We start from the raw sequence: 23,139 nt of genomic DNA, 5'->3' as shown, positions 1-23,139 counted from the left end.
TTTTGGATGCAGGAAGGGAGAAAAACAGCCTACCAGAAGTTTGGGCAGGCCAGAAATGGGCCTGTTTCCGGCTTCCAGAAGACCTCCTGAGCCTGGAGAGGCAGTTTTCACTCTCCCACAGGCTCAAGGAAACAGAGCCAAAATGCCCTCCTCCCCCACTGTGGTGCAGCAGGCTGATTAGGCCACACCCACCATGGCCACCATGGCCAAATGGGTTGCTGGGTTGCCCACAAACTCAAACTGAACCCAGACAAGATGGAGTGGCTGTGGACAATTGTCCCAAGGACAATTCCATCTGTCCATCCATTACCCTGGAGGGGGAAACTACTGACCCCCTCAGAGAGGGTTCACAACTTAGGCATCCTCCTTGATCCACAGCGGACATTGGAACATCATCTTTCGGCTGTGGCGAGGAGGGCATTTGCCCAGGTTCGCGTGGTGCACCAGTTGCAGCCCTATTTGGACAGGGAGTCATTGCTCACAGTCGCTCATGCCCTCATCACCTCGAGGTTCGATTACTGCAACGCTCTCTACATGGGGCTACCTTTGAAAAGTGTTCGGAAACTTCACATCGTGTAGAATGCAGCTGCGAGAGCCATCATGGGGCTTCCAAGATTCGCCCACATTTCTTCAACACTCCATGGCTTGCATTGGCTGCCGATCAGTTTCTGGTCACAATTCAAAGCGTTGGTCATGACCTTTAAAGCCCTACATGGCATTGGACCAGAGTACCTCCGGAACCGCCTGCTACCGCACGAAATCCCAGCGACCAATAAGGTCCCACAGAGTTGGCCTTCTCTGGGTCCCGTCGACTAAACAATTCCGTTTTGCGGGCCCCAGGGGAAGAGCCTTCTATGTGGCAGCCCCGGCCCTCTAGAACCAACCCCCCTCTGGAGATTAGAACTGCCCCCACCCTCCCTGTCTTTTGTAAACTACTCAAGACTCACTTATACCGCCAGCCATGGGGGAGTTGAGACACCTTTCCCCCAGGCTTTTTTTTAATACTTTGTTATATGTTTGGTATGAATGCTGTTTGTATTTTTTTAAATAATGATAGGGTTTTATATGTTTTTTAATATTACATTTGTTCCACTGCTATATTGTTTTTATTATTGTTGTGAGCTGCCCCGAGTCTTTGGAGAGGGGCGGCATGCAAATCTAATAAATAAATAAATAAACCCCTTGCTAAAATTTTTGGAGCCCACCCCTGCTTTGATTGTAATCTCAATTACCATTTTAGATTTCCATTGTGTGATCTGATGTCACATATGGTATTTATTAAAATTGACAAGCTGACTCTGTCCTCCATTGTTGAGCTGTTCTCATTTCCTGTGCTATATCTACAAGAAATACTCATTAAATGGTAGAATCTCTATTGTACAGATCACATTTTGGACACCATCTTGACTTAAAAAAAACATATTCTCCAGATTTTCCTGCACACAAACATTTTTATTTCAGGTAAGCTAGAGGTTGATTACTTCCATCTACTGTTCAAATTTCCAGTCTTTGATCTAAACTATATAGAATAATATGTAGTTTACAGTACAAGGTAAGGGACTACAATGGCTTTCTGAGGGTTAGTCTCGGCATGTGCTCATTTTCCCTTCAAAGTCCCTTAGCAATTGACCACTTATAAGCTGGGCATCTTGATTGTCAAAAATGGACTCAGTCTGGAGCCATGTATTTAATCTCCTCTGGTGGTTTGGTTGTGTAATCTCACAAAGGGCAACGGATTAAGAATAATAACTGGGGAACAATCGCAAAAGTAGTTGACAAAAATGTATAAAGCTTTTGAAACTTTTATAGAAAATCAGAGTGCCATTTTTCTCCTGAAACTATTTACTTGAGTTTGGTAAGGAACAAACAAGCTATTAAACCCAAGGCTCTGTTTATAAAGAAAGAAAAAAATTGTATACATATATTTGATAGATTTTTTTCAGTTGTCATCATGATCAGCCAATCAGTGATGTGCAACCTTGGGACAGTTTATGGATTAGCACCCTCAATGCCCCTCTGCCTTGTACTATTTTGTACTGCCTCCTTCAGATTTGCCACATTTCTAGTGTTAACATATACAGTGTTCCCTCGATTTTTGCAGGGGATGCGTTCCGAGACAGCCCGCGAAAGTCGAATTTCTGCAAAGTAGAGATGCGGAAGTAAATACACTATTTTTGGCTATGAACAGTATCCCAAGCCTTCCCTTAACACTTTAAACCCCTAAATTACAATTTCCCATTCCCTTAGCAACCATTTAGATTATTATTCACCATGTTTATTTATTAAAGTTGATTAAAAAAAGGTTTTTGAAAGGCAGACGAAAGTTTGGCAATAACATATGACGTCATCGGGCGGGAAAAACCGTGGTATAGGAGGAAAAACCGCAAAGTATTTTTTAATTAATATTTTTGAAAAACCGTGGTATAGACGTTCCGCGAAGTTCGAACCCACTGTACTACTATGTCCTCTCCTCCTTTTTCTGCTGATCATATCCAGCATGACTGACCTTTGAATGAATCGACTTGCATGACATGGTCAAAGTGTGGTAGTCTTTGTTTTGCAATCATGGTTTCAAATGATATTTTTGGTGAGACTTAGTCTAGGACTTCTCCAGCATCACAATTCAAAAGCATCTACCCTTCTCTTTTCTGTCTTTTTCAGAGCCCAGGTTTTTCAGTCATAAGTAGTAATTGGAAAAATTATTGTGTGGACTGCATTTGGTTGGAAGCCTGATATCATTACTCTTCCAAATGCTATTCATGCCAAACATTGCAGCCCTTCCAAGAGCTGTACACCTTCTGATCTCAGAGCTGCAGTCACTACTTTTGTTGATTTTAGAGCCCAGGAAAATGAACTCCTTTATTATTTTAAGTGTCTCTTTGTTGATCTACACTCTGACCTGTATTCTTTACAGTCATCACTATGTTTTTTCTTGATATTAAAGTGTAGTACTTTTTCACTTTCATCTTTGACTCACAGAAACAGCCAACCCACATTTTCCCTTGCTTTCTGTGAGTAATGTTGTATCATTTGTATATTAAAAGTTGTTGATATTCCTATTGCTAATTTTAACTTGGTATTTTATATATATTCATTTTAATTTCATTTGGCCCATTATTTGTAATAACCCACATTTAGCATTCATAGCTTTGTTGCATTTTGTTTTTAATCAAGGAAAATAATTATGAGTTTGAATGCTAAAATTGGTATATTATTTTTATTTTATTTTATTTTTTAAAAAATTCTCAAACAAACATAACAAACACAACATATAACATTTAGTGGAGCTACAGTCGCTCCGCTCAAAATAGAAATCTTTATTATACAAAAAGAAGAAAGAGTTTATTGTTGTTTGATACCAGCTATGAAATATATAAAAGTATCTATTATAAGACACTACATAAAAACACATCTAAAAGTTTATAAGGATATATATAGAAATTCTTAATTTGTAGATTAAATCAAACTAAAATAAAGAAGATAAGAGAAAAAGAAATTACATTTATATTACAGATAATCACAATCTAATACGCTTTTACTATTAAGTTCAAATTTTCAAAGTAATATAACAACAAGCTTATCTCTTTTTCTTTTTATTCCACCAAGTATATACCTTCTGCCAGATATCATAAAATTCTGAGTCTTCTTGATTATTTAACCGTCTTGTCATCATGTCGAGCTCGGCTCATTCTAAGACTTTCTTAAGTATTTCAGCTTCTTTTGGAATCTCTGTTTCTTTCCATTTTTGAGCAAAAACTATCCTAGCTGCTACTAATATATGAACTATTAAGTAATATATGTCCTTTTTATATTTGTTATTTGATATACCTAATAAAAAAAATTCTGGTGTTTTGTTAATTTCTTGCTGTGTTATTTCTCTTAACCATTTTTCTATTAAATTCCAGTATTCTTTTGCTTTTGAGCATGTCCACCAAGTGTGATAATAAGTACCTATTTCGGTTTTGCATTTCCAACAGTTAGGTGACTTAGTTTGAAACATTTTTGAAATTCTATTTCATGGCAAGTGCCATCTATAAAACATCTTGATTTGGTTTTCTTTAAAGGAAGTTGACTTTGTTATTTTCCAGTTATATGTCCATACCCTTTCCCAAGTATTTAAATCTATCTCTGTTTAAGTTTCTGCACCAGCTAATCATATTTTCTTTTAGTATCCATTCTATATTTTTACAGTTAATTAAGAATGTATATGTTTTCCCAATCAATTTTCCTTGGTTTGTTGTTAATAGTTTACCTAAAATATTATTATCCTTTCTAAGTATATATGTTGTTTTATCTTTGTGGAACCTGGACTTAATCTGTGCATATTGCCACCAATCTATAACGATACCTGCCTCCGACAGTTCCTGGTTTGTTTTTAAATTCCACTGATTATCTACTAGGTCCCTATATTTCCATATTGGGGAACTTATAGCTTCAATTGGGGATATCCATTCTGGCAAAACTAAAAAATGATCTTTTTTTATATCATTCCAGACTTCTATAAGTGCCTTTCTGATTGTGTGTCTCTTAAAGTAGGAATGCCTTTTATACTTTTCATACCATATAAAAACATGCCACCCTAACATTAAGTCATGTCCTTCTACATTTAGTAGTCTTATATTTTGTAAGGTAAGCCACTCTTTAATACAAGTTAAACTTCCAATTTGGGATGGCAAGGCCTCCTCTTTCCTTTATGTCTTCTAATGCACACTGCTTTATTCTGGGGTTTTTGTCTTGCCATATAAATTTTTTTGTTATCCTCGTTAGAAATCTTTTCCTGGGTTTATCGGGATTACTTGAAATAAAAACAAAACTTTAGGTAAAATATTCATCTTAATTGTGGAGATCCTAGTTGCAGGTTATTCCACATTGCTAAGTCATTTTTAATTTGCTTTAAAAGTTTGATATAATTATCTTCTTTTAATGACATGGATTTTTCTGATATCCAAATACCTAAGTATTTTACTTTCTTAGTTATCTTCATGTTTGATTTTGTTTCTAATTGCTTTATCTGAAGGTCTGTCATATTTTAAGATAATATTTATGTCTTATTTTCTTCTATTGAGACTATTAACTTTGAAATAGAAATTAATGGATCTTCTAATATAAAGACAACGGCATCTGCAAAGGCCTGTAGTTTATACGTTTCTTTTTTAATTTCTAAGCCTTTAATGTTTTTATCTTTTCTTACCTTTATCAATAAAGTCTCTAATGTTAAAATAAATAACAGTGGTGAAATGGGGCAACCTTGTCTAACTCCTCTTTGTATTTTAAACTTTTCTGTTTGGTCATTGTTAAGAATGATTTTGGCTGTTTGGATAGAATATATAGCATCAATTATATTGAAAAAAATAGTTCCAAAATTCATTTTATTAAGTTGTAGTTTCATAAAGGACCAGTCAACATTATCAAATGCTTTTTTTGCATCTAAGAATATTAATGCCATTTGTTTTTCTGGATGTAGTTCATAATATTCTAATGTGTTTATAATTGTCCTCAAATTATTTTTAATCTGTCTGTCTGGTAAAAAACCATTTTGATCTTCGTGTATATTATTTTAAATGGATATATAAATTCAGAACATATAGGGCAGTGGTAAAATCCAAAATGTTTTACTATCAGTTCTGTAGGCATGGATTGGTAGGTAAGGTGTTGGCTTGGTGGGCATGCTTGGTGGGTATGGCAGGGAAAGGATACTACAAAATCCCCTTTCCCTCCCCATTCTGAGGTCAGCCAGAAGTAGCATTTGCTGCTTCTCTGAACTACTCAAAATTTCTGCTACCAGTTCTGCAGAAACTAACAGAACCTACTAGATTTCCCCCTAATGTAGCACAAATAATTGGGTAAAAGATCACAATTCTATTGACTAAAACTAGGGTCTGTTATAAAATTAGCAATGGGCTTAATCAAACTGAGCTTTGTTTTAGATCCACCAAAAAGCCATGATGAATAAACATTAAGTTTTCTTAATAGGAATAATCTGGTGATGTCTGGGACATGAGACCCAGAAATAGCTTCATCCTCCATCATCTCAGTATTATTCTGTAGATTAAATATCCATTCTATGTCACTTCAGTGAGATGGGAAAACAATCTCCATCATTGCCTATAATGTCTTTCATAGTGAATAAAAATTGATTGGGTAAAATCCTTAAAAAGATCAACATCCAAAAGTATTGTAAAGGAAACATTGACGGGGCATTTTAAGATAATGTTTTTCCCATAGTTTTCCATTTGTTTCACTTTTTGTCCCTACTCCTCCATTATCCCAAGGGTAAGAATTAAGATGCAGCTTTATATTAGCTATTACTGAACTTAAATGGAAAAACAATATTAGAACCATTAGACCCTTAGCTATATCATTATACTGCAGGGGTTAGCATATACATTTCTCAATACAAAAGAAAAAATATATAACAATTCAAATGTATAAATACAAGCATCCACATAGGTTTGCAAATACCAAATGTGCAATCTCATATGATTTAGAAATGTGTATACATGTATAATATATCTGTCTATACTGTAGCACTATCGAAATATTTATAGTACTGGAATATTCAATTGTGTATTCAAACATTGAATCAGATTCATTCTCTAATTTTTCAAAATAAAAGACCCTTAAGTTTCTATTTATAAGGTTTTTAAAATTAGGTTATCCTTATAATCCAACCTATTACACACATGTAATATTCATTCTAGTTTAATGCTCTTAAATATGTTTATGAACAAAATAAATATTATTTTATCCATAAATGTATTGTAAACCCTTTAGGAGTGATAAACCCTTTGAGGTAGACTAGATTATGGAACAGGCAGCACAAGGTTTTAAAAAATGTGGCTTAATTATAGTAAGTTAAAATAATACAATTGTGAAATCTGCTAGTGTTGAAGTCTATTTACCTTCCCTAGCAGTTCAAAAGTGTGTGCCTTATGCATGCATGCTTACCATCATCACACAGGCTTTTTCAAATGTTTAATGTGAACATTTTGCCACCTGAATCACCACTAGATAAGTCCTAATGAAGACTCTTAATAGTATCTGGTCAGATTCGGATTTACTGGCTCTCCAATGGCGCTCCAGTAATCTCTTCTGGCTGTTCATCTCCTAGAGCTCCTTGATAAACCAGGGAGCTGTCCAAAATCCACTGCCACAGAGAGGTCACAAAGGTGCAAATCAGTCCAGAGCCCCCGCTGAGGCCCTATTCCAGGCCATTACCAGGGACTCTGCTGGATTGTGTGCAAGTGAGTCAGGTATTTCCCCAAGCTCCCTCCGGAACCCTTCTGGGTCCACTAGGTATCTGGGGTGGAACCATATAATTGGTTCCGTCTCGCTGCGGTGGAAGATTGGTATCAAAAAGTCCAGTTGTAACAGAAAATGATCTGACAATGACAAGCGAAAGATGTCCATACCCCTTAATATCAGATCATGACTCCACTGCCTCGAGAGAAACACCAAGTGGACCTTGTACTACCTGAGTCAGGTCCAAAGTTGTCATGGAAGCCATGAACCCCTGAACCCCCTCTGAGGGTTCACTGAGTGACTGTATGTTAAAGTCCTCCAAAACCATAAGTTTGGGAACTTGATTGTCAGCCCAGTTACTGCCTTGAGTAGCACAGGCAGGGCTATTGCAACACAGCTGGGAGGCAACTACATTAGCAACAAATCCACCTGAACCCCTAGGTCCAATCTCAAAAAAAAGTGACTCACACCCAACTATCTCAGGTCCAAGGATCCTGTGAGGACTAAGAGTCTTCCAGACTATGACTGCCACTCCTCCACACCTTCCCTGGCATCACAGCTGATGCAGCACTTGAAACCCATCTGGGCACATCTCTGAGAGGGGAATACTTCCCCTGATGCCCCACCCAGGTTTCAGTTACATGTCAGGTCAGGCCCCTCATCGAAGAGTAAGTCTTCGACAATTTTTTAAAATTATTATTATTTATTGGATTTGTATGCCGCCCCTCTCCGTAGACTAGGGGGGCTTTGTTCACAATTGACATGGCATTGAACAGCAGCAGCGTGAGGGTCACAATACTCCATATGATGACAATATGATGACACCTTTGCTCTAGATTATGTAGCTATAGTAATAGCAATAGTATTTAGATTTATATAGTGCTTCACAGTGCTGTACAGCCCTCTCTAACAGATTTACAGAATCAGCATATTGCCCCCAACAATCTGGGTCTCCATTTTACTGACCTTGGAATGATGGAAGGCTGAGTCAACCTTAAGCCTACTGAGATTCAATATGCCAAACTTCTGGCAGCCGATTATCAGCAGAAGTAGCTTTTGATGCTGTACTGCAGTGTAATTCCTGAACAGCGATGAGCTACCATTACCAGCTCCACTGGAATGGAGCCGGGAGGGCATGCGCATGGCATGGGATTCAGCTTCTGTGCATGTGCAGAAGCTTGCACAAACAAACACGATTTCTGTCTTTTTGCTTCTGCAAATGCGCAGAAGCAAAAAAGTCAAAAAGAGCAAACAACAGGTGAGTAATCCCCCCCACTGGTCTGCCCATTTGCCTGCCCACCATCTCCCCTGCCATGAGAGTGCTCCTCCATCAGCTGCCTCCCCTGCTGCTTGCAGCCCAAGCACTTCCCTGACTGCTACCTCCCCTACCTTGAGTGCAATTCCTGCATCATCCGCCTCCCCTGCTGTGAGTGGCACCTCTGCCACTCATGGCCCAAGCACTTCCCTGCCCACCATTTCCCCTACTGCTTGGAACCTGAGCACTCCTCTGACAGCCACCTCCCCTGCCGAGAGCGGTGTCTCTGTTACTCGCAGCCCAAGTGCTTCCCTGCCCGCCGCCTCCCCTGCCACAAGTGCAGAGGGGCTGTGCCACTCATGGCCCAAATGCTTCCCCTCATGCTGCCAACTTACCTTTTTCTATGGACGGCGTGGGGAGGAAGATGTAATGCAGCGTGGAGAGGATGCTGTGTGGCCCCAAGCTCTAGCCGCGTGGCTTGTTGTGTTCTCTCTGTGCCACAGGCATCTGTCTGCGGTATAGGGGAACAAAACGTAAGCCACGTGGCCGGATCTCAGGCAGGCTGATGTTGTTACTGGCTCCAGCTGCAGCTCTAGGTGCCGCATAACATGTGCAGCAGCCGAAATCTCACGCAGACATCCTTCTGGCAGCAAGATTTGGGCAAAAATTGCAATTTTTTGCTTCCGCACATGTGTGGAAGCAAAAAACCCAGTAATTTTTACCAGAATTGTGCCGGTTGCGTGCACGTACAGTGCGTGCACGTACACGGAAATGGAACTTGCCTATGTTCTCCATTTCTGCCATCAAAACGGCATTTCTGACCATTCCGGGCCAGGCCCATCCCTATCCCTGTCCCTGCACCACCAAGGTATTTTCATGTCCCTCTTTAATAGCATTTTAATACTAACATCACAAAAGCTAAGATTAAGGTTTAGTATTAAGTCATTAAGTTAGAAACTGGAAAACAGTTGTGTGGCCTTAGACCAATAAATGCTTCTCAAGTAAATGGTGAAATTTTAGACATTTTAGAAAGTCTTTTACTGCATTAAAAATTACAGGATTATCATAATTCTGGCAATAATTTGAGCCATTTCTTGGTAATTCCAATTTGATAGTGAAATCTTGAGAAGTGCGACTTGGCCCTAGTGCTTGTGGGACTACTTAGTAGTATACATATTTGCTAATTTTTTCCCCCTGTAAGCTATTTCATATACACAGTAGGACCATCAGTTAATTGGTACACCTGTCTCAGTACTATTTGGATTAAATGGTACTATAGCTACGGATTATGGATATTTCTCTCCCAATTTCAGATAAATAGATGAATCATTAAATGAGAAACAGTTTTCCTTCTGGTCAACTTTTAAAAGTAAGCTTTTATTTCCTGCCTTAGCTAGATTGAAATAAGAGGGAATAGTTGTCAACTTGGAAAGAAATATCTAGCACTTACTTTTTATTTTTGTTTTGTAAGAGCAAGACTGGCAGCTGTATAGCAGTAGGAACACAGGAAAACAAAATTAAAAATAGCTTGTTTTATTAAGGCACTTCCATTACAGGTGAAAGCACGCCAGGATAAAATTGCTATCTTATTGACTACACATTGCATTAAAGTTCTCTCCTCCAGAGATATGATGAAATGGATGTCAGCAGCCACTGCAAACAGCTGTAAAACCAAAAATGGATATTGGAAAAAATCCCAAGGAAAGAAATGTGACATTGTACCTAGTGCATTAAAAGGGTATTTGGAAGAAATTCAAGGAGTTTTTTTAAACAACACGACTGTGTGCTAAAGTCTGTGATGAACATTCAATGGATTGGATTCAAACTAATGCTATTGATAAGAGAATTTTTGAAATTCTTCACTGCATTTGTAGGCAAAAATAAGTTGTAATGTTTCTGAATTTCAGTGATAAATTCTCAGAGACAAAACTGCCCTTAAGAGAGACTGTGGTCTCATTACTGAAACAAAGAGAAGCGGAGGATAACATAACAACAGAAGGAATATCTCACAGTAACATTTCTTCATATTTAATGTTAATTTGGAAATCTAAAAAGGTTGCTGGTTTCTGAAGTGATGCTGAAAGATAGGATAACACATTTATTTTTGAATTTCCAATATATTACAGGTGTGTGCAAGAATAGTTCACAGCCCTTATCAGAATTTCTTCAAAAAGTTCTTTTGAAGAAAATCAAATCTCTAAATCAAATTATTCTTTAGTTATTCAAAATTACATTTTTTTTGCCTAGGAGTAGTCCAAATGAAGAACCCATAAGCCAATAACTGAAAACAGTTAGAATGATTCACCATTGCCTTTAAATTTAAATTTTTTTATTGACACAAACTATCTGGCATGCTGCAATTGAGTTCTCCCAGTTTTGGTTGCATTTGTGATAACATGGACAAGTATATATAAAACCAACTCAGATCTTTCAAATTCACACCTATGATTTTCCTTGTATTCTGTATTTCCAGTACAGAATAATCAGCTATATAGCCGACACAGCTAATTTCCCTCAATAATATATTCACATATTTAATTCACTAACTTTTTCAACTGTCTATGCCAGTGATGGCGAATCTTTTTTCCCTCGGCTGCTGAAAGAGTGTGTGCGTGCACTATCATTCATGTGTGAGTGCTCACACCCATAATTCAATGTCTGGGGAGGGCGAAAACAGCTTACCCTAACCCCTGGAGGCCCTCTGGAAGCCAGAAACAGGTTCCAAAGGCTTCCCTGGAGCTGGGGATGGTAAAAATGCCCTACTCCATCCCCCAGAGGCTCTCTGGAAGACCCAAATCCTCTTCCAGAGTCTCTGTGCAAGCCAAAAATCAGCTGGCTGGCAACAATGCACGTTGGAGCTGAGCTAGGGCAACAGCTTGCGTGCCAGCAGATATGGCTCCGTGTGCCATCTGTGGCATCCATGCCATAGGCTTGCTATCACGGGTCTATGCATAAACTCTACTGCTGATAAAACAGATGTATTTTTATATGTAGAACAACCTTCCTGAAAGTTCTGTTGATAGTATTTCTCACATGGGACTGTTGGCCACCTACCTGGCAGGCTGCGTTTGCAGCGGAGACGGGGGAGCAAAGGCCTCCATATTGGGGGCTTGCTGGGACCTCATCAGATGGTCACCGGGGTGATGTCAGAGGTGCGCCGAGCATCGGATTGGTCGAGGGACAGGCCGGGGGGGCAGTTTATAAGGAGCCTCTGACCGGTGCTGCCTCCTCTTTGCCTGTGCTGCCATGGAGACACCTGCCCGCCCTCCCTCTGTTATAGGGTGCATCGGATGAGTCACCCCTCTGTTGGAACAGAGGGTCCTACCGAAACAGAGTGCTCAGCCTGTTAGGACTGAGGTAAGACCTTCTGGAGGCAGATGGCTATTAAAGTACAAACAAGTATGTTCGAATGAACCAAACTTTTATTAGAAAAAGTAGAAAAATAAAGTTTGTCTTAGGAGACATAAAATGAGTGACTACATTCCTAAAGAACATAGATCGTAATGTCCGCTTAATTGCTTCTCTTCCTGCAAGAAGGAGGATGTGAGCAAAGCAGTTACATCATAGAGGAGGAGCTACATTAATAAACAGAGTTAACTATCTAACTACTGGATGTTTCTTAATGTCTTTGGAAGCTGTCAATCTACAGCGTGACACCCTCGGGGGGCCGAGTAGGAATTTTTGGTGATCACAGTATATTGGCCCACCATGACTGTTTTTTCGCCTACTCCATTCTGTGTGGGGGAGTGTGGTTAGAGGGTGTTCTTACCAGCTAGTGATGTCCTCCCCCCCACGGTCACTTGGGGGAGGTGGCCAGTAGGGGAGGAAAGGGGCACAAGCAGCAACTGTGGGATCTCCTTTAGGGCACCTCTTGTGAGGTGATGGACAACCCTCTCCCTGTACTACAGGGCTTGACCGACTTGGGTGGGGGTGGGGGCCCACCCTTGGGGCTCGCTGACTGGTGTTTTTTTCAGAAGCCAGCAACGTGCTGTCCCACACACCAGGGGGCATGGCTCTGGGAAGGGGGCAGGTGTAAGTAAGCCACTCCCCTTCACCCGGGCAAGGAGCTTTCACCCTTGCTTAGAAAGGTTTGACATCGGATTGATTTACACCTCTACAGGTTATAAATTTAATTAATTAATTAATTAATTAATTAATAGTTTAAATTATGAAATAAAGTGACCCCGTTATACCCACTATCTGTGTCCGAGTGTTACTCTGCCGCAATCTGCCTTGGCTAGTTCCAATAGCCTTAATATTAGTGATGTAAGGAACAGTTAAAGTCATGTGGTCGATAACAGTGTTGCAAATATTTACTTTATGTTTTTTTACCTGTGATTTAAAAATACATTGCAAAATCAATACTCATTGTTACGTTTGTCTTTGTTGTGCATTGCATTCAGAAAGTATTCACTTCTGTAATTTTTTATCATGCTGCAGCCTGATTCTACAGCTGTTGACATTTATTTTTCCCCTCATTAATCTACACTCAGTACCCCTTAATGACAAAGTGGAAGCAAAATTTTAGAAATGTGTGAAAATTTATTAAAAAGTAAAAACCAAAATATCACATTGACATTAAGTATTCAGTCATGTCACCCAGTACTTTCTTGAAGCCCCTTTGACAGCAATTACAGGCTTGAGTCTTTTGGGGCATGATGTGACAAGCTTTGCACAACTGGATTGGGGAATTTTCTGCCATTCTTCTTTGCAAATCATCTCAAGTTCAGTCAGGTTGGCTGGTGACCATTGGTGGCCAGCCATTTTCAGATCCCTCTGGAGATGTTCAATAGGGTTCAAGTCAGGGCTCTGGCTGAGACATTCTAGAACTTTCACACCATTCCATGTTGTCTTGGCAATGTTCTTAAAATCATTGTCATTTTGGAAAGTGAACCTTCCGCCTAGTCTGAGGTACTGAGCACTGTGGAACAGGGAGGATATCCCTGTACCTTGCTCCATTAAACTTTCCCTCAACCCTCGTCAATCCCTGCTGTTTATTATTATGGGACACTGAGTGTAGATTAATGAGGGGGAAATAGAATTATGAACACAAATTGCTGTAGCGTAGAAATTTTGCATACTAAGTTTGCACATGGTGGGTTTTTTTCAAAGCAACTACCCAAAACAGGCACGTTGGCTCCACATATTTCATAAATAAACAATTTGTTGTGTAAGCTTTTGAAAATGAAATAGTCAATGCCAACAGATTCAATTTCTTCCTATTGTTTTTCCATTTTGGCAGATTATACCATTTTATGCCAGTTGAAAGCCAATTGATTTTTTTCTCCCCTTCCCGCACAACAATCTAAAAATAAACCTAATGCAACAAGAACAATAATGCAATGTTTTCCCTCCAAATCAGATATAATGGAAATTATATTGGGGAGTCTTTTGAGGTGTCTAATAATTATAGTTTAAATGCATAATTACATTGTTTATATGATATTCCTATGCAGACATATTTTTCTATGGGAAAGTAGTTTGCATGTGAAATTGAATCCATTTCTAGAAAAAAAGAAAATCATATTGTCTGTTTGGTCTATACATTAGACAGGCCTGATCCAACCTGAAAATGCTAGTTGAACTTGAAACTGCAGTTCCTCAAATTTGTAGCTAGTTTGTTTGCTGGGAATTCTGGAAATTTAAACTCCCATCTGAAGGGTGCTACTAAAAAATCTACTGAAAGAACAACATTTTCATTCTTAAAGCCTAGAAAATATGTCTTGCCTTTGCTAGTCATCTCATACAATCTCATGGAAATTAAATGAGATTTAGCAATCTTTCTTTTTGTGTCTATGAATGAATTCTGGGAATGATTGGATGCTGTTTAGGGGGATTGGGATTTTCTAGTGCTTTTGGGTACTGTACTGTCTATCCTTGTAATATGCAGCCCTCTTGCTGATTTTCAATTAACTTGATCCATCCAAATTCTATTAAAAAGTTTAAGTTATTCATTCATTCATTCATTCATTCATTCATCCATTCTTGGGGTCTTTTAAATATTTTTAAATAGTAATTTAAATTTGTTGTAAATTGTTTTCACTTTGTTGTGAGCCGCCCCGAGTCTACGGAGAGGGGCGGCATATAAATCTAAATAATAAATAAATAAATAAATTCATTCAGTTAGTTGGTTAGTTGGTTAGTTGGTTAGTTGGTTAGCTGGTTGGTTGGTTGGTTGGTTGGTTGGTTGGTTGGTTGATTAGTTGGTTACTTGGTTAGTTGGTTAGTAACTTAGTTATAAAAAAAGTCATTCACCTTCATTCTATTTGCACTCATGGCTGGAGCAGACTACCCCTGCTCAATGGCCCCAAGCCTGTTGGCAGAGATGAGATCTCAGAGATTTATGAAAGGCCAGGAGGGTGGGACTGGTATGAATCTCAGGGGGGAGTTGATTCCAAAGTTCTGGGGCTGCCACAGAGAAGGCCCTATTCCTAGTCCCCACCAGGCAACATTGCCTAGCTGATGGGACCTGGAACAACTCTGTGGGTCCAAACAGTCACTGGGATTAATGAGGCAGAAGACAGTCCTGTAAGTAACCTGGTCCTAAGCCATGTATGGCTTTATAGGTCATGACCAACATTTTAAATTGCATAGCTAATGCAGTTCGCAGAGTGGTGTTGAGTGGTGTTGAGATATGGGTATACCTAGAAAGTCCCATAATGGCTCACACAACTGCATTTTCACTAACTGCAGTTTACAAACATTTTTTAAAAGGTATCCCCAGTAGAGACTGGTATTCTCTCTCTCTCTCTCTCTCTCTCTCCCAGAGACAACTCCTGCAACTCCCAGGTCGCATTCCTCCTCAGCAGGTCTGTCATCATCTCATTCAACCTCACCATCATACCGCCCCTCCTCAAACATACTCCAACCCAAATACTACCCCCTCCCAAAAAAACTAATCTAAAATCAATTAAAAGTAAATTTACAATTTGGTTAAAATAAGGCTATAAAAGATATTAAAATACTGTATATAAAAGGTGTTAAAATATTATACAAAATACAGCACCAGCCCAACCAGGGGTTAACTCATTTCCTATAATTAAGGCAGGCAAAGATTGTCCTCTTATATTGAATATTCCGATTAGGTGTGCCTAATTTTGAAGGGAAAATTCTCTGTAAATAGTTTGTATTCTCCCCCATAGAGATTCCCTTCCAACATTTTATAAAACCGCTGAGGTTGTTTTAGGAGATTGCAGTCTCAGTCCTTAAGAGGATGACAGACTAGGTGGGTAATGTTGTAAACAGAAGTAACCAGCATTTCCCATATTGTTCCCTTCCCCAATAGGCTCCGGGTCTGTTGTGGCTTTCAATGGGCTGAAAAGAGAGGATTCCAACATAGCGGTGATCTTTCAGGTGTCCCCAATTATCAGATTATTTGTTAAGTAAATAGTCTTTATTATAATAGTCTTTGTTTGGCCTTGATGATGACCACTTCCACTTGTCTGTCTGTGGGGGGCAGTAGGCTTGGAAATTCCCATCTCTGCCAACACCAACATTTCTGACACTACCACTTCTCCCCCCAACCGTTCTCACCCGTCAGATTCTGCTGTTCTCATTCCCAAGCACTGCCTCCATTGCCTCCACTGGCCCCTCTCACCAGTCAGCTTGGGATGTTCTTCCTCGCCGACATCTCTCATTGGACAGCTCAGCATGTTCTCTTTCAGTTTCGCTAAGCTCAGCAAGCACTTTCTCCTTCACATAAAACACAGTTCAGCCGTTCTTATTACTGGTTTTTCTATTATCACTGTCGTCTCCGAATTCTGAACTCCAAACTCCCCCAAACTCTTCCATCACTCGCTCCTCAGCTCAGCTGCCATTTCAATCAGCTGTCCCATGGCTTTACTTTCACAAAGCATACACTGTCCTATTGACTATCCCACAATGCCACTGCTCTTTGAACTGACTGGTTGCATCAGGCTGCAAGCTAACTGAAATCTATATTCTGATACAATTGGCATTAGATTTCCTGATCAAGAATTGCAATTGCGCAAACATGGAAGAACAAACAGACCCCCAATATAAATTTAATAATAGAAAAAATATATACATGTGCAGAAATGGATAAATTGACAAACCTACTTAAGGGAAACAGAATCAACGAATCTAAAAGCATGTGGAACAATTGGCACGAGTGGATTCAAAGGAAAAGATTTGTATAACCTTATACAAAATAGCAGTACAAACCTTAAAAAAAAATGAAAATACCATTTGAATGTTTTTACCCTGTTTTGCATTGCATAGTATTAAGTTATTATTATCCATATAACAACTGTAACCGGTAAAAAAGTTGGATAAGACCTATAAACTGTATAAACAAATTGTGATATATGTATCTATAAAACAATAAAAAGATTTGCAAAAAAAAAAAAAAAGATTTCCTGATCATAATCTACCTGATTGCATTTAAACTAGTGTATGCTATTGTAGTTCTGGTTGGCATTGCTCATAATCATTGCTTAATGTCCACAATTGGAATTTATATATTAATCTCCAATGTGGGTAGAGGGGAAACCAAAATAATTATAATATTGACAGCTAATTTTCAAAATTCGATATTGCTATTAATTGTATATTAGCAAACATTTACATATTTGTGTCAATTCTAAAGTTTCCACTATTATATATTTTGAGAGTAAAGTATGGCATGTAATACATAAAATTCTAATGGGATTTTATGTATTTTCACGTACTGCTATTAGACTCAGTGTTTCAGCAAGGGAATGGTAATAAGATTTATATATAAAGAATGTAAAAGCAAATTAAATATAGTGTTAGCAAGTCAGAATTAAAACATGAAACACCCAAATTGTAGTGTGCTTGTATTGTGTAAGCTTTTGGAAATAGCCTGAACACGTTGCTTTGATGCTCTCTTGTTATTATGCTAATGCTTTTATTTCTGGCGTGAAGAAACAATTTAAGTGAACATATCCTGTTTATGGAGCTCGAGGGATCGTGTTATTTCAATTGATTTCCTTTTCCATGCCAACTCCTCCATGCAAGAGACTGAGGTTCAATCTATTTTCATCTTTAAAAAAATAACCACAATGCAGGAGGATGCACTTTCACATTTCACATCATTACCAAGAAATACAGAGCTCTGACATGCAAGATAAATGAACAGCAAGCTGAAAAGCTTGGTGGACGGGTCAATCCATTTGACTCATGGCCAATTGTTGAGAATGAGGGGTGGTCCAATCTTTCTTTTTTCTTCTAAGTTCCTAAAACTATCACATTGTAAGATGTCTCCAGATACAGTGGAACCCCGACATAAGAGCTGCTCTACTTAAGAGCAACTCGAGATAAGAGCTGGGAGGGGAGAGATATTTTTGTTCTACTTACAAGCCCAAATTCGAGATACAAGCGCCAAGGAGCTGTCTCCTGAAGCCAAACGCTAACTTCCGCGTTCGGCTTCAGGAGACAGCTGCGAAGCGGCGCGCGTGTTTTAAAAGGTTGCAGCCGGCCTGGGGGGCTCGGGGGGGTGCTTGCAGCTTTCTTTCTTGCTCTTTTTCTTTCTCTCTTTTACCTTCCCTTCCTCTATTTCTTTTCTTTCTCCTTCCCACCTTCTTCCCTCCCTCCCTCCCTTCACTCATTCCTCTCTTACTCTCCCCTTTCATAAGTTTCCTTGCTTCCTTCCTCTGTTCCTGTCCCTTCCCCCTTTCTTTCTTTCTTTCTTTCTTTCTTGCTCTTTTTCTTTCTCTCTTTTACCTTCCCTTCCTCTATTTCTTCTTTTCTTTCTCCTTCCCACCTTCTTCCCTCCCTCCCTTCACTCATTCCTCTCTTACTCTCCCCTTTCATAAGTTTCCTTGCTTCCTTCCTCTGTTCCTGTCCCTTCCCTCTTTCCTTCCTTCCTTCCCACCCTCCGTCCATTCATTCACCCATTCCTCTCTTGATCGCTTAAAGCCGGTCCCTGGTGCAAAAAGGGTTGGGGACCTCTGTCCTACAGGATTGGGTGGCAGAGAAGTTGAACATATGTAAATTTAAAAGTTTAAGAAAGTTTACAAGTTAAGTGAAAGAAACTTCATTATTCATTTATATGTACATGTACATTTCTTCATTAAAAACATGTCTTTCTGCATAATTTAGACTAACTTTGTGAGTTTTTTGAGGGCTGGAACCAATTAAAATTATTTACATTAATTCCTATGGGGAAAAGTCGTTCGAGATAAGAGCTGCTCGACTTAAGAGCCCAGGTCCGGAACGAATTAAACTCGTATCTCGAGGTACCACTGTATAATATTTTTCTAATTATAAATTAAGGAAATCTCTCTTTCTCTCTTTTTGTGTGTACATGTGGGTGAGAGAGAGAGAGACTGAGCTGGGTAAATTCTTAGCAAAAATAAAAATAAAAAGAACTAGGAAAGTTGAAACAGAGTACCTGTGCACATTAATTTGCTGATTTCTTTTGTGATATTTGATGAATTTTCTAACATTCCAAAAACTACAAGGAATTGGTTTGAACCCCCATTAGTTCTTCCATTATTTTGCCACATCTAAATAATCCAGGTCTTTATAACTATTTTATAGTTCCTGCAGAAAATCATTTGCTAGAAAGCACCCAATTCCCAGATGTATCTGAGTGGCTTACAGACAGGAAATAATAAAGCAGAAAGAATGGTACATTAAATATTTAAGGATTTAATTAAAAACAAAACAATAACAATACCATTAGGGACTTAACTACCATCTTAACTCTAGGTTTGGAAGAAAAATTCAGGCCTTCAAAAATTTTCCAGGCTGAAGGATGAGAATCATTTGAATCTCCAGACAGAGAATAGACGCTTCGTAAACCAAACAACCATAACAACATATTCTTGTCACTATAGAACAATGATGGCTAACCTTTTTCTTGTTGTGTGCTGCAAGAGTGCGCGATAGCACACATGCCAGCACCCATAATGCAAGGTGCATGACCCCCCTGTGCCCCCCTCATTCGCTCTACACATGAATGCAGGGGTGGGCCCAAACCGGTGCGAGCCCTTCTTTCCCCTACCGTGAGCACTGCCTTTCCCTGCCATGAGCCCCTCGCTCGCTTCTTGCACCGGCTCCCCCCACTGCCACCACTGCTGTTGTTCGCTTCCATTTACCCTTCACTTGCCTCTCGTGCCAGCTCCCCCCACTGCCCGCGCTCATGCTGGCTCTCCCTCACCACCCGTGCTGCTGCCGTTCGCCCCTTGCTCACTTCTTGCACTTGCTCCCCCACTGTCTGTGCTTGTGCCAACTCACCACCATAACCCGTGCTGCAGCGATTTGCCCCTTGCTTGCCTCTCAAGCTAGCTCCTCCCCACTGCCATTCACCCTCCGCTCACTTCTCACACCAGCTCTCCCCACAACCCGCGCTCACGCTGGCTCCCCACCACCACCCACACTGCTGCCATTCACCCTAAGAGCGAGAGTCGAGTGGGGCAAATAGAGGCAAATCGCAGCAGCATGGACACTTACCTTATTTTTGCCTATTTCCACTTTTTTTTTTGCTTCTGTGCATGCGCAGAAGCAAAAAACCCCAGAAATCTCGCATGCACATATCCTCGTGCAAGATTCAGCTTCTACGCATGTGCAGAAGCTCAAGTCCACATGGGGACACATGTGCATTGCACATGCGTGCGCTCACAGCCCGTTCCAATAGGGCTGGGAATGGTGGCCCGCCCCTGCATGAACACACAACCTCTCAAAACCTCCTCCATACCTCCTCACTCCCATTTTGGGTCTAGCAGCCTCCTAGGACCAAAAAGGGGCTCTGTGAGGAAGTGTACTCTCCATGCCCTATTTGGTGCCTAACAGGCCTTCCTGCAGCCTCCTAGGCCCAAAAATGGTTTGCAGAGGCACTACCTCTGCACTCCCCCTGCCCCATGCATGTGCACATGGATCTCCTATCCTCCCCATGCATATGTGCATGTCTCCCACATGTGCCCTGCCCTCCATGCATGTGCAGCAGATACCTAAAAATCAAGTGGGAGGTACGGGCTCATGCGCAGTAGATCTGAGTTAGGTGATGGCTCCAATACCTGCAGAGAGGACTCAGCATGCCACCTTTGGCACACATGCCATAGGTTCACCATCATGGCTGTAGAATCTGAATGTAAACTTCTGGTTTGTTTATTTATTTATTTATTTGATTTTTATGCCGCCCTTCTCCTTAGACTCAGGACGGCTTACAACATGTTAGCAATAGCACTTTTTTAACAGAGCTAGGCTATTGCCCCCACAATCCGGGTCCTCACTTTACCCACCTCGGAAGGATGGAAGGCTGAGTCAACCTTTAGCTGGTGATGAGATTTGAACCGCTGACCTTCAGATCTACAAGTCAGCTTCAGTGGCCTGCAGTACAGCACTCTACATGCTGCGCCACCCCAGCTCATCATGGTTGATGCAGGCAGAATTATTGATACTGAATTATTCTTGTTTGTGGGATCTGGAGAGTCAGCGAAGCAAAGTGGGGCACCCTGTGAGGTCAAGGAGAGTTGCAGCTCTCCTGTTTGGCCCAGGTTTTTTTTTCCCCCTTTCAACTATGCCAAGAAGAAAAAGCAGCCTAAAGATGGCCGCTACAAAGTTGGAATAACCAAAGAATACCAGCTAAGATTAGTGCTGGAGAGAAGAAGGTGAGCCATGGGGGAACTGGAGGAGAGGATACTTTTTTTTTTGTTTTAAATGCAATCCCAATAAATAATTCAAAACTATTTGCCCATAACAATGCATTAAAGTGATGCCTAAACATTTGGGAGTGACCTGAAGAAATATCTAATCAGAAATGAAGGTGCAAGAGAATAAATAATAGATTTTGATATAAACTGAAAATTGTCTCCTAAACTGAGAAGAAATGGTACTGGAAAGACATTTTTAAAATATTGGAATTATCTATATACAAAACTTTTTCTGCTTTTTCATTTGTTGTATAATTTAACTGGCGATGGGCTAATAAATTGAAATTTAAGAGAGTGCCACTGCTGACAAAAAGGGAAACTACAAGGAAGTGATTTAATCAAAGAGACATTGTATTTTATTAGAGGATTGAATTTGCCAAGAGGACATAAAGAGGCTTTTGTTAACCTCTTGAACTACTCAAATGGTACTGAGTGTTAACCTACAGGACAAAAAAGAACTGGAGCCAGTTTACTCCTTGAAGGAAAATTCAAAAACCAAATAAATAGTTCTTGAACTGTTAGATAAAAATTAACTTTCTTTTAAATATGAAATAAGACACTTAAGAAGGAGAAATGAGTGGAATTGTACAGGAAATGGATTTACTCTTTCAAAATACAAATGACATTATGGACAAAGGATTTAAGGAAAGGAAGGAATCAAAAAAGAAAGGAAGAAGAAGACAAAGAGGAGAAAATAATGAAAATAATAGTGATAGATGAACCAAACCAGGAAGAAAACATTAAGAGTGTTGGAAAATATATTGAAATGGAGGCTGGTGTCTTGATAGAAGTCTGAGAAACTAGGCAGTGGAAGAGGTTCGAGATGGGAGGAATACTTAGATTAGACATCAAAGAAATAGATATAGATGGAAACTTAAGAAAAAAATGTAGAAGGCAAGTTAAAAAAAAAACCAAAGCAGCATTTAAGGTACTAAAGCGGACAAGAGACAAAGGGTAGATGATTTTTATTCTTGTTCTGATTCGCCTTTCTGTTTTCCTCTCTTTATTTTAAAGTATAGCAATCAAAGTATAAGCGGACCAGAGATGATGGTTAGATAATTCCTCTTTTTTTGTTGCTGTTCTGAGTTGCTTTTCCTTCTCTCTATTCTTTCCCCCCCTCTCTTTTTTATTCTGGTGACATGATTTAAAGATAGACAGAGAAAAAAAAAGGAAAAGTTTATTAATAAAGGATGACATGATTAAAAGCTAGAATAAGTGATAGAAATAAAGGGAATGTTAATGTACAGACTGGATAAAATGAAAGTAATAATAAGAAATAGGTGAAATAATTGGATAATAATAGATTGTAACATAATATAGGTGTGTATTGTTATTAGAAATACATAAGTTGATTGAATGTAATAATAATTAGTTTTATATGTATTTGAACGTATGGTACTAAGTTGCCACACTGTTCAAAAATTGATTTGGCATTTTTATAAGAAATTTTAAAAAACTTTTTAAAAAGAATCTGAATGTGTTCCTCTCCATCCAAATATGCTTAGCTTCCAACATTAGTCCAGGATATTGATAGCATGACCCGGATTACAAAATTAAGATATACTGTACAATAGGATATCTTCTATATACTCATGATGCCAGATACCAAACCATCAAACTACTCCATCCTTTGATATCATGTATATGTTAAACATGAGAAGGAAGTGATTTCTGACAGTCTCAAAATGGGTGAGCAGTGTGGTCGAGTGGTAGGAAAAGCAAGTAGGATGCTTGGCTGCATAGCTAGAGGTATAACAAGCAGGAAAAGGGAGATTGTATATAGAGCGCTGGTGAGACCACATTTGGAATACTGTGTTCAGTTCTGGAGACCTCACCTACAAAAAGATATTGACAAAATTGAACGGGTCCAAAGACGGGCTACAAGAATGGTGGAAGGTCTTAGGCATAAAATGTATCAGGAAAGACTTAATGAACTCAATCTCTATAGTCTGGAGGACAGAAGGAAAAGGGGGGACATGATCGAAACATGTAAATATGTCAAAG

The sequence above is a fragment of the Erythrolamprus reginae genome, chromosome Z, assembly GCF_031021105.1.
Source record: "Erythrolamprus reginae isolate rEryReg1 chromosome Z, rEryReg1.hap1, whole genome shotgun sequence".
NCBI classification, from domain to species: domain Eukaryota; kingdom Metazoa; phylum Chordata; class Lepidosauria; order Squamata; family Dipsadidae; genus Erythrolamprus; species Erythrolamprus reginae.
This window is presented reverse-complemented; position numbering follows the sequence as displayed.